The 11416-nt window shown below is 31.1% G+C and overlaps 1 long non-coding RNA gene across 1 annotated transcript; it reads left to right on the top strand.

The window, feature by feature from the left end:
• The first annotated feature begins 474 nt into the window (after positions 1 to 474).
• On the top strand, positions 475 to 4012 carry LOC123215040. Its single transcript, XR_006501940.1, has 3 exons — positions 475 to 666; positions 1267 to 1361; positions 3876 to 4012. It is a non-coding gene; the product is annotated as an uncharacterized LOC123215040 (long non-coding RNA).
• The last annotated feature ends 7404 nt before the right edge of the window (positions 4013 to 11416 follow it).

The following is an 11416-nucleotide window of genomic DNA, read 5'->3' as shown; positions in this document are numbered from 1 at the left end:
TGGGAGAATTTTTAATGTAGACCCTCTTTTAGTGCCCAATTATGGAAGAAAAATTATGTACACAAATGAGAAGTAGACAAGGCTAGACTAAAGAAATTTTTATTGTAATTCATCTTATTGTTCAAAAGTTTAAGTCTATGATTATACTATTTTCAACTTTAAAAAGAGTTTCAACACAATATTTATCAGTCTCCTTTACCTTCTCTTAATTATTTATGTTTATAGGAGAGGAGATAGGGTTTATATCATTTAATTGCTAATACTCTGTGTGATTTTATTAAAAAATTTATTCCTTACTTTTGAGTATGCCGCTTGTGTTGGTCAACTATAAATTAAAGATGTTGAAGAGTTACATGTGATGTTAGAAGGGTAGTGGTCAATGTTTGTAAAATTGTTGTTTACTCTTCATATCACCCACAATCCTGACCAGGTTCATTTTAGGGAAACAAATAAAACACTTAAGCCGGCCACAGGAAGAGAAATTATAATGCAAAGTCAGCTGTCACCTAGAGTTCCTCTGACCACTTCAGTGGGGCTTTTTATGACCCTTCATCTTCATTCTTTTAGTGTAGCTATCCGTCTGAAGTGTTTGGAGGAACTCTCGATGGCATCCGACGCTTCATTCTTTTCGATCTTCTTTTCATCTCAACTTTTCTCAAATAGCAGGTTAATATAACTTGTCAATTAGTTCTTCGGATTAGGTTATTACTATTCTTTAATCTCTTCCTCCTTTTTTATTCTTTATTTTTGTAATCCAATTAATCAAGAAGGTCTCTGAGTTGATATTGACATTTTTTTTAATGCTCGGAGTATAATCTTAAACACATATATCAGCAGTTCTTTCTCTGTTGAAATGATTTCTCAATGCCGAATAAACTTTCTTATTCCCATATAATATTCCTGTCTAAACTGGCAGTGATTAATATTAATATTTTTTTTTGGTTTGGTATTTTTGGCTGCCAAGCAATATGTCTTACTGAAAAAAAAAAAAAGAAAAAAAAGAGACTATCTCTCTGGTTGATTTGTTACTTCCTCGCATTTATGTTATTTGGAGATAGAAACTAACAAGTAATCTGAAGAAACTAATTAACTTTACCATTTTCTTCAATTTACATATTAATCAACCTATTCGAAATGCATAAAAGTTGGCTTTAATTTGTGGTTCAAAACCTAGAAAAGTGAAGGATATTTCAGCTAGATGCATAGTGTGATTCAGTTTCTTGATTATGTATTTAATAATCCATATACATTTGTTTTCCATAACAGGTGCATGAAGGGGACACGCAAAGTTAGGTGGATGGGCTATGGCGGTCAAAATATTACAAAATATCCTTGGATTTCTGAATCATATACAAATTAAGGTAAATTACTGTATTACTTCACGTTTATTATGATATTTATAAGTTCAATTATTGTGATTTAATATATACTTTAATTGTTAATTAATTAGAAGAAAGACAAGATTTATATATTAATTCTTGAACAATTTACAATTTCAAGCCTTGTATTGATATCCCCACAGGAAGAACTAATTTTTATAAAAAAGATTTATATATTATATTAAGTCGTATAATTTACTTTGCTGTCTTTAAACATAGAAAAAACTTTTCATACATATCCCTAATCACTGGTAAATCAAGCATATGATTATGTATAAATCTCCTCCAAATCAACCACAAATTCATATGTTAGGAATTCAATTAACAACACGATTAATTCATCACCCTCCACCTTCTCTGTTCCCAAAACTTGTGCCCAATTGATTCTTAAAGATTGAGGATGCCTATTCTTGAGGGTTCCTATTGTTACAATAATCTTTGTTTTGAGCAGAAGCAGTATGCAGATTCATTCCAAGATTATGATGAGAATACAGTGTGAATTTATCTACCAGAATGGTAACGTATTCTGTCTTGGCAATGTCTCAATGCAAACTCAACAAGCATCATGCACTTTTCAGCTTACTGAAATCCTTAAAAAACCGTTTACTATATATAAAAAACTTTCTATCCACTAACATCTTTGCAAATATTGGATCGAAAATTATAAGTGTGGTGGAAATATGGAATAATGGTTTTGCAGTATGTTGGAAATATGGAATAATGGTTTTAAAGTTTGTTGGAAATATGAAATATTTTTGTTCAATCAGTGAACCAAAATATTTGCATAATATATGCAAATCCTTCTCTTAACTAGTCTTCCTTTTCTGTATCTAAGATAAATTACACACTCACTAAAATGGGAGCTAGGTTGTCATGGTAATGTAAAATGTAATTTGAAAATTCACTCTTTTGTTGTTACATGTATTCTTGTTTTGCTAGTGTGATATACAATGAAAACATATAAAATTAAACTTTCAATTTCCTAAATTTACATGGTATTAAAGTAGGTTGGAATTAATTTAGTTCAATCCTAAAAGTGTGGGAGTGGCAGAATGTCAATAGAAATGTCAACCCTAACCAAAGTGAGCACAAAATATCAATAAATAAAACTAGAAATTTGGGTTTGTGAGTGAAACACTGTTGGAACTACTTGTTGTGGATCCAAAAGAACACTAGATCACTTGCAATTCAATGATAATGTCATGAATTTTGAACTCACTTAATGAGTTGTTTCACGAAAGCATTGTGTACCATGACATAATCCACAAAATGTGGAAAGATCTTGAATAATGTTATTCCTAGGGAAGTGGACTCCACATCTAAGAAACCAAGTGAAATGGCGAATGCACATATGAAAAATATTTTCTTACTCTAATAGATCATTACTCATGAAGCACTTGGGTATATTTCATGAGAACCAAAATTGAAACGTTTAATTTGTTAAAAGACTTCACCACTTTGATAAAAACCCAATTAGGTAAGTAAATAATGGGAATGAGGATAAATAGTGCAAATGAGTTTTAACTCTCCAAGAAGCTCTAAGAATTCATTCAACAACAAGGCATCAATTTTCAAACATGTGTGCTTCTAGGATACATTTTTGGAAAGAAGGGATACAAGATGCTTGTGCTAGATATCAACAAGGTTTATGAATTAGGAGATGTGGTTTTTTATAAAATGACTTTTCTGTTTTGAAAAGAAGAATACGAGCTAAAAGATATACTAATTGTAGATTATGAAGATATGAAACTTCTGACAAGATATTGGGATCATTATCTTAGAATTGAAGAAAATTTTCAACAAGAGACCATTGGAGTTGAATAATTGGAAGAAGGCCAACAAGAGATCATCAAAGTAGAAAACTTGAAAGAACATGATAGAGAAATCAAGGATGAATACTTGAGTTAAAAAAAGACAAACAAGGAAGAAACAATGCAGAAAAACATATAAATTGAGGAACCAATTGATCAAGAAAGACCAAGAAGGGAACAAATAGCTCCCAAGAGATAAGATGATTATATATTAAATAACATCAACATTTCTCCTAATTTTGTTGAAAATACAATTTTATTAATGGAAGCAATGGCGTGTTCGAAGAAGCAATGCAAGATCCTAGATAGGAAAGAGCAATACATTAGGAGATGTTTACCTAAACTAACAAAAGTAGGCAAAGAATATTATCACAAAAGCTAGAGTTATAGAAGCAAAAGCAGGTGAAAGTTATCTCACAGTAACTTAGCCTATCAGCCAACGGAGGAGATCCACTTTATTAACATTGAATATGTTAATCGACCTAAAGTAACTTACACCTCACTTTAGGTCCCACTAACTTGGAGGTCTAAGAAACAAAAGACTGTATCGTTTTAGCAAGGCGATTTCCACATTAGCCGTTATAACCAAGGAAGAGGTTAGGGCTTGCTTTAAAAGTTTGATTAACTTAAGGCAATGAAATTTTCAGCAGACCTGACCGCTCCAGTTCTCTTGCGTCTGTGGCAGCCTGTATCCGTGTGATATGAAGACGGCGAGATATAATTAGACATGAAAATGAATTGAAGGGCTTGTTGGGGAGCTTCATAAGGCTTGCTGGAAATACTGCTGCCACCAGGAGTCAAGAGGAAGATGGTCGCGAGGAAATCAGATTCCATAGTCAAGATGGTGAGCTTGATAATTAATTAAAAATTAATCAATAATTTTTTCTTTTTCAGAATATCTAAAGCACATGCGAACTTCAAGCAAATAAGAAAGAAAACAAATAAATTTACGTATAAAAACAAACCTGGGGCTAAAGAGTCTTGATAAGAGATCGCTCCTGTGGCCCAATTAAAGGCAAATCTCTTGCGATTTTCAATATTTCAATAATTTTCCAAAATTGCGAAAAAGGAATTAAAAATGGGTATCATCTGAATATCTTCTTTCTAGCCCTAAACTCAGATTCAAATTATCTGATAACGCGCAAACTACATGGCATCTTTCTGAAGAATAATTACAATTATTATCTTGCTCGCTAGCTATAATTTAAACTTCATGAAAGCAATCTCTCCATTTAAATTGCAAATATATTTAAATATCTTTTTTAAACACGTCAAAACGAATAACAATATGATCAGAAGATTAAAGAAATTATAAATACTAAATAATATAGTCTTGCGGCCAATTGATATGAAATTAACATAGCATATTGATATCTTCAAAAACGTTAACTTACGTGTTGGACATTATAAGGTTGGTGGGCAAAGTTTTCATATTATTTGATGAATTAAGGACTTGAAACTATCAAGAACAATTAAGAATACATTTATGAAAATTATGAATGTAAAAGAGTATGAGAGTAACACACGAAAGCTACCTTAATTTCTAAGTTTCAGATTAATGAGCAAATGCAATTTGGGGATCTTTTCTCAACACTAGTTTTTAAACACAGTCATGAATGCGTGACTTTGTTCAAAAACATCTTTTGCAGTATCAAAAGCTCCAGAACTGATGTTCCTAACAATAAATATATTATAATATTCTGCAGGATCTTCACGTAATTAGAATATCAAATGAGTCCAGGAGTTCCCCCAAACACTTCAGTAGGAAAACACACCCATTTAATTAGCTGGGAGTCCCCAGTGAAGTGCTCAGGGGAACTCTAGGAGACACCTGATGACCACTGAATGTATGCCTTCTTCATCACTTATTGCCTCTATTTATAATATTTGGTAGAACAAGTGTTCGTTGCTTTAAATTTTGTTCTATAATAATCACACTGAACTTGGACGCAACTCTGGTATACATTGGAGGTAGAAAATGATCCATGATAAGGTTAATGGCTATATTCAGTAATTCAACCTTTTGTATTTTCATCTTTATCAACTCTCTCATTTTCAGCTTTTCTCTCACCAGATAGCTTCTAGTATATATGTGCACTTAAACATTTGTTATCACTAAAGGCCACGTGAGACGTTCTAGAATGTTTTGCCCAGTTGAAGCTACTGCATTGTTATAAACTGGTCCACACTTATCACAATCTTTACCAGTCCATCGAATCTCAGCATCATTTTAATGCTTGCTTTAAGATTGATTCGGATTGATTAACCGCTACATTATCTATATCTTTACTCAACTTAATGTATTTTTACATGAGATTTCTAAAGCTTTTGACTCCTCTTACGAAGTTGAAGAAAAAAGTATACCTCAGAGATGAATAAGAACAAAAGGTTGGGAGACTTTTAGGACTCTCATCGTCATATCATATCATTCTTTGCCTTCACTATATTCACATTTCGGACCAGGTTCAACTCTGGCAACATTCTGAATGCAATCTTCACTCATATCTAGTGGGCCTTCTTACCTTAAAAGGCCTCCGACTTTGGACTGTTAGTAGGTTATATTTTGTTTAGAGAAATTTTGGAAAGAAATTTAAGAAACTTCTAGTAACAACTCATGACATTGGACATGATATTATAAAACTGGACATGATTTTTGCTTTTAAAAGTTATATTGTTTCAACTTAAACTAAAAGTTGTGATCATTCAAGATTGGACCAAGAAATTATGACTTTTTAAAACATAACTTTTGAATAAAAAATCATAACTATTGGTGTCAATAGACATATTGTTTCAAGCCTATAAATTAAGGCTTATATCATATTTTTTAATTGATTCTAATTTCTCATACAATTCTACTTTTTTTTTTAGTTCAACGTCATCACATCAAAATTATTCATTCTTATATTTTTTGAGAGAGTATTTAGTAGTATTGACTATTATTCTATAGACTTTGTTATATCCTGAAGGTGTTTTGTCATATCCCTGCAATACTTTATAACTAGTAGGGGCGGATATCATCTTAAAGAAAATGATCTACACACCTTAAAGCTTTCTAACGTTTTTTTATTCAAACACATTTCTCTAACAATTTTAAGGTGATATTTTGCTTCGATGGCCTTAATAAAATTAAATTCTGCTTGCAACAAATTCCTTAATCCATAAATCTGCAAGTTAAAGCGTTTTGATGGCACAAACTTCACTCATTGGAAAGATAAAATTATCTTTCTCCTCAATTAAGTCTCTACTATTTGTTGGACTCGAATTTGACATATTTGCCTTCATCGTACGATGAAGATAGTGATGAGACAAGGGTCACTCGCAAATAAAGAGATGAAGATAAGGTTTGTTGCAGAGGATACATCCTAAACTTTCTCTCATATCATTTATATGACCTCTATAGACCAATTCAATCTGCAAAGGAAATTTGGAGTGCACTTGAGGCAAAATATACTTCTTAAAAACAAGGTACGAATAGATTTACTTACATGAAATATCTTGAATTTCACATTGTTAACAGTAAATCTATCATGAATCAAGTAGATGAATTACTACCATTGGTTTCAAAATTAAAATTTTTAAAAGTAGACATTTCTAAGCCATTGCAAGTTGCCATTATGATTGCAAAATTACTACCAACTTGGAATAGTTACAGAAGGAAATTATTGCATAGTATTAATGAATTATCGCTAGATCAACTTTTAGAACATATTAGAATTGAAGAGGAGTAAAAAAACTATTATAAAAACTTTGCTTCAAAGTTTGGTTCTAATTTACATTATATTGATTATGAAGTAAATGACAACACCAAGGACAATATTGGTGGAAAAAGTTGTCACAAGAGAAAGCTTAGCTCTACCAATAACAAAAGGAAAAATTGTTATTTTTGTTGTAAACAAGGGTATTTTAAGAAAGATTGTAGGCTCAAAAAAAAGGTTTGAAACCGAAGAAAATACTATTAATAACAAAGTCAGTATGGTTGAAAAAATACCATAGGAAATTATGGCCATGGTTACTGAATTAGATATGGCCACATCATCAAAGTCTGATGATTGGTGGTATGAATCTAGTGCAACAATTCATGCATGCAATAACAAAAATCAATTTAAGAATTATGAAGTTGCAACAAGTGATGAAAATATACTAATGGGGAATCATGATACTACAAAGGTCCATGAAAAATGAATAGTTGAACTTGACTTTACATCTGACAAGAAATATCTCAACTCACAATTTAAAATGAAAGATCTAGGTGAGATAGATTCAATCTTAGGCATTAAAGTTAAAAATATTGTAGGGGCTATGCTTTGTGTCAATCTCATTACATTGAGAAAATAATTATAAAGTTCAATCATTTAAGTTTTAAAGAAGTTAACACTCTACTAGATATATCTTGTAAATTAATCAAAATTCATGGAAGGTCTATTAGTCAACTAAAATATGTCATTGTCATTGGAAATTTAATGTATGTCATGCATTGCACTAGACCGAACATTGCTTTTTGCAATTTGTAAACTTTCAAGACACATGTAATCCTAGAAAAGATCATTGAAAAGCTATTGGTAGGATACTCAATTATCTTAAACATACTAAATCATATGGTTTGGTTTATAATGGTTTTCCAACAGTATTGAAAGATACCTTAATGCAAGTTGGATTACAAGTATAGGTGACAATAACTCAACATTTGGTTGGATATTCACCTTAGGTGTGGAGTTATTTCTTGGGCTTCTAAGAAACAAATGGTTATTACTTATTCTACAATGGAATATGAGCTCATAGTTTTAATAGCTACAGGAAAAGAGGCTAAGTAGTTGAGGAATTTATTAATGGATATAAAGTTATAGCCATAACCAATGGCAATAGTCTCTTTGCACCATAATAGTCAAGGAACTATGTTTAGGGCCTTTGGGAAAGTTTATAATGGAAAATCTAGACATATTGCTTTAGACATGAGTATATAAGATAACTGATTTAAGATGGTGTTATTACAACTGTTTATGTAAAGTCTAGTAATAATTTAGCTAACCCATTGACAAAAGCACTCGTGAGGGACATGGTTAAAAATATAGCTATACAAATGGGTTTAAAAATAATTTACATAAATTATTGCCAGTAACGGGAACCTAACCTTTCTACTAAAAAAGTTTAATAGGTAATAACAAGTTATTGATTCACAACTGAAGCAAGTACTTCGACCAATTAAGTACTTAGAAAAGTAGATTAAGTAACAATTACTCTTAATGAAGCAAAAGTTATTTAAGAAAATAAGGAGTTTATATAATCAACTACATGATTATATCCTAAGTGAACATAAAGAATGGTGCTACTTGTTAGACCCCTAGGTGTTTTGATAATGCCAAAACTAAATTTAAAGTTATTAACTTATATTTAATGAGCTAATTAAGTCCATGACATAAAATTCTTATGATTTAAAGATAGACGAAATTTATTGTTTCAACTGTTCAGTTACAAGATACCTTCATATAATCGTCTTTGCAAGTCTAGAGTTATCAAAAAATTTTGCCAAATGAACATGGACGTCTATCCCTATAACAAGGACACCTATTCCCATATTAAGGACGACCATCCCCATGATTGGGATACCCATTTCCTTACCTAGGATATTGATTCCTCTATCGGTCTTTTACTCTTCCTTTTATGTTTGAAGCATTCGAGAATTATATTTTAAAGGTGTAAAGAAGGACGCCCATCCCTAAAGTGGCGAACTTAAAAATTTTAAGTGTTGGACGTCTAATTCAAAGCCACTAAAGTTAGAATGTGCAAGAGGATATTCGTCCCATCATGTTTTCAAGGCCAAAACATCATTTTCGAAGCTCAATAGATATATTATCCTAACCAACGGTCATATGAGTTATTCCAATTATCCAAGACTATAAATTAAAGACTTTTAATGAGGAATAGGTTAGAGATTGCTAATGTAAAATTTTATACTCATTTCTTCTTTAATTTCTCACACAAGCTCATAACTCAAATTCTTGAGAGATACATTTAAGCTCATTTCTTGTATCAGACTTGTAGAGGCATTCATAAACATTATTTCTATGTTCAAACACGTGGGCAAAACCTTGAATAAACTATTAAGTTAGGCGCAACCTTGGATAACTAGTGTATGTAGGTGAAATCCTAAAGAACTATTGTAAAGAGACGATATCTTTACTAATAAAACTTCAAACAAGTTACTTAAAGAAGCAGACGTAGGAGGCTTAGCTGAGAAAGCTTTGAACCACTATAAATCTTGAACATTTCCCTGTCCTAATATCTTTACTTTATGTTTTATGTTTGTGTTATATGTTTTGACAATTTGTTAAATATTGTTGATGCTTAATTACTTGAGTTTTTTGGTTATTGGATTTGTTTGAATATCTTGTTGAATTTATGTATTTGGTTGTGATTGATTATGAATTTGCTTAAGGAATTTTGTTTTGGTTAAAAGTTTTAGACAATCCTATTTACCCCCTCTAAGATTATTAGCCATTTAGGGTTTTTCAAATAGTATAAAATCTTGGACTCTCAGTTTATAAATTCCAATAAATTTTAGAGTTTAACATCTTTTGAAAATGGCTAGTGCATCTACCCCTGTGTTTGGTAAAAGACATAACAATATTAGACTACCATTATTTTGTGGGTTAAACTACACTCAATGGAAGATTAGAATGAAACTTCACTTTCAATCTGTAGATTATAAGTTAAGGAAAATCATTGAAAATTGTGACTTTGTGCCTAGGGACCCTAGAACAAGTTTACCTAAAAATGAAGATGATTTTGATGAGGAAGATGAAAAATTGATAAGTTTAAATGCAAGAGCTATGAATATACTATTTTGTGCTTTGGACTCAACTGAATTTAATTATATTTCCTTATGTGACTTAGTCCAAGAGGTATGGACTATTCTTTAAACCACTCATAAAGCTACAAGTCAAGTGAAGGAGTCTAAATTCAAACTTTTCTTCTAAGAATACAAGTTGTTCAAAATGAAATTGGGAGAAGATATAACTGACATATACAAGAGGTTTCTCAAACTTGGTAAATGACCTTAAAGGATTTGGAAAGAAGTTTGAGACCATTGAGCTAGTAAAGAAGATTCTTCGATCATTACTATGATTATAAAGCATGAAGGTGACTACCATCGAAGAATCAAAAGACTTGAGCAAAATGGGCATGGATGAGCTCATTGGAAGCCCATTGACATTTGAGACAAAGAAAAAGGCTAATGAAAAGGTGACCAAACCAAAGAAGAATATTACCCTGAAGGTAGAATATGATTATGATGATTCTTCAATAGATGAGAAAGGTGTGAATGTTCTTGTAAGAAAATTCAATAGTTTTATGTTAAAAAGTAAAGGCAAAAACTTCTCCAAATCAAAATATAAGAAGGATAATGATGACAAAATGGTATGCTATGAATGTAAAAAGCCTAATCATATCCAATAAGAATGTTCTAAACTCATGAAGAGGAGGAAGAAGAAGACGTTCAAAAAGAAAGTGTTTACAGCTACTTGGAGCAGAAGTGACAATTCAAGTGATGAAAGTGAGTTGGAGTATACAAAAATCAATCTATGCTTCATGGCAATGAGCAAATTGGAGGACAAGGGTAATAACTCTAACTCTTACTCTTTTAATGAATTACAAAAAACATTTGATTGTTTAATGAACAAATATAAATGTATGTGTGGTAAAATAAATCTTTGATAAAATAATTGACATGCATTAAGAATGATCACGAAAATCTCATTAATGAGCATGCTAAGGTCAAGAAAGAACTTGAGCCTATTAAAAATAAAAAGATTTTAACATCAAATGAGTTAGAAAAGCTCAAAGATGAAAATGATGCATTGCTTGAAAAAATGACTAACGTAAGTGAGATTTTAGATAAATTCAAGATAGACACAAAAATATTAGATGAGATGCTTCTATCTCAAAGATGTACATTAAAAAAAGAAGGCCTAAGCTATAATGGAAGTAATCCTTCAACTAAATCATATAGGTCATTAAAGAATAATCATTTATTACATTTAAAATGTGAATTTTATGCTTTTATTGGTCATATTGTTAGAAAGTGTCCAATAAGAAATATGTTAAACCCCTAGATGTTTTGATAATGTTAAAAACACAAGTTTAAATATCTAACATTATTCAAAGAATATGTGAAAAACATTGCTAAATGGACACAAATTGAAAATTGCATAAATAAGACATACACACCTG

The sequence above is a fragment of the Mangifera indica genome, chromosome 4, assembly GCF_011075055.1.
Source record: "Mangifera indica cultivar Alphonso chromosome 4, CATAS_Mindica_2.1, whole genome shotgun sequence".
Taxonomy (NCBI): Eukaryota; Viridiplantae; Streptophyta; class Magnoliopsida; order Sapindales; family Anacardiaceae; genus Mangifera; species Mangifera indica.
The sequence above is the reverse complement of the archived record's forward strand: the minus strand, read 5'-3'. Positions and strand labels throughout refer to the sequence as shown.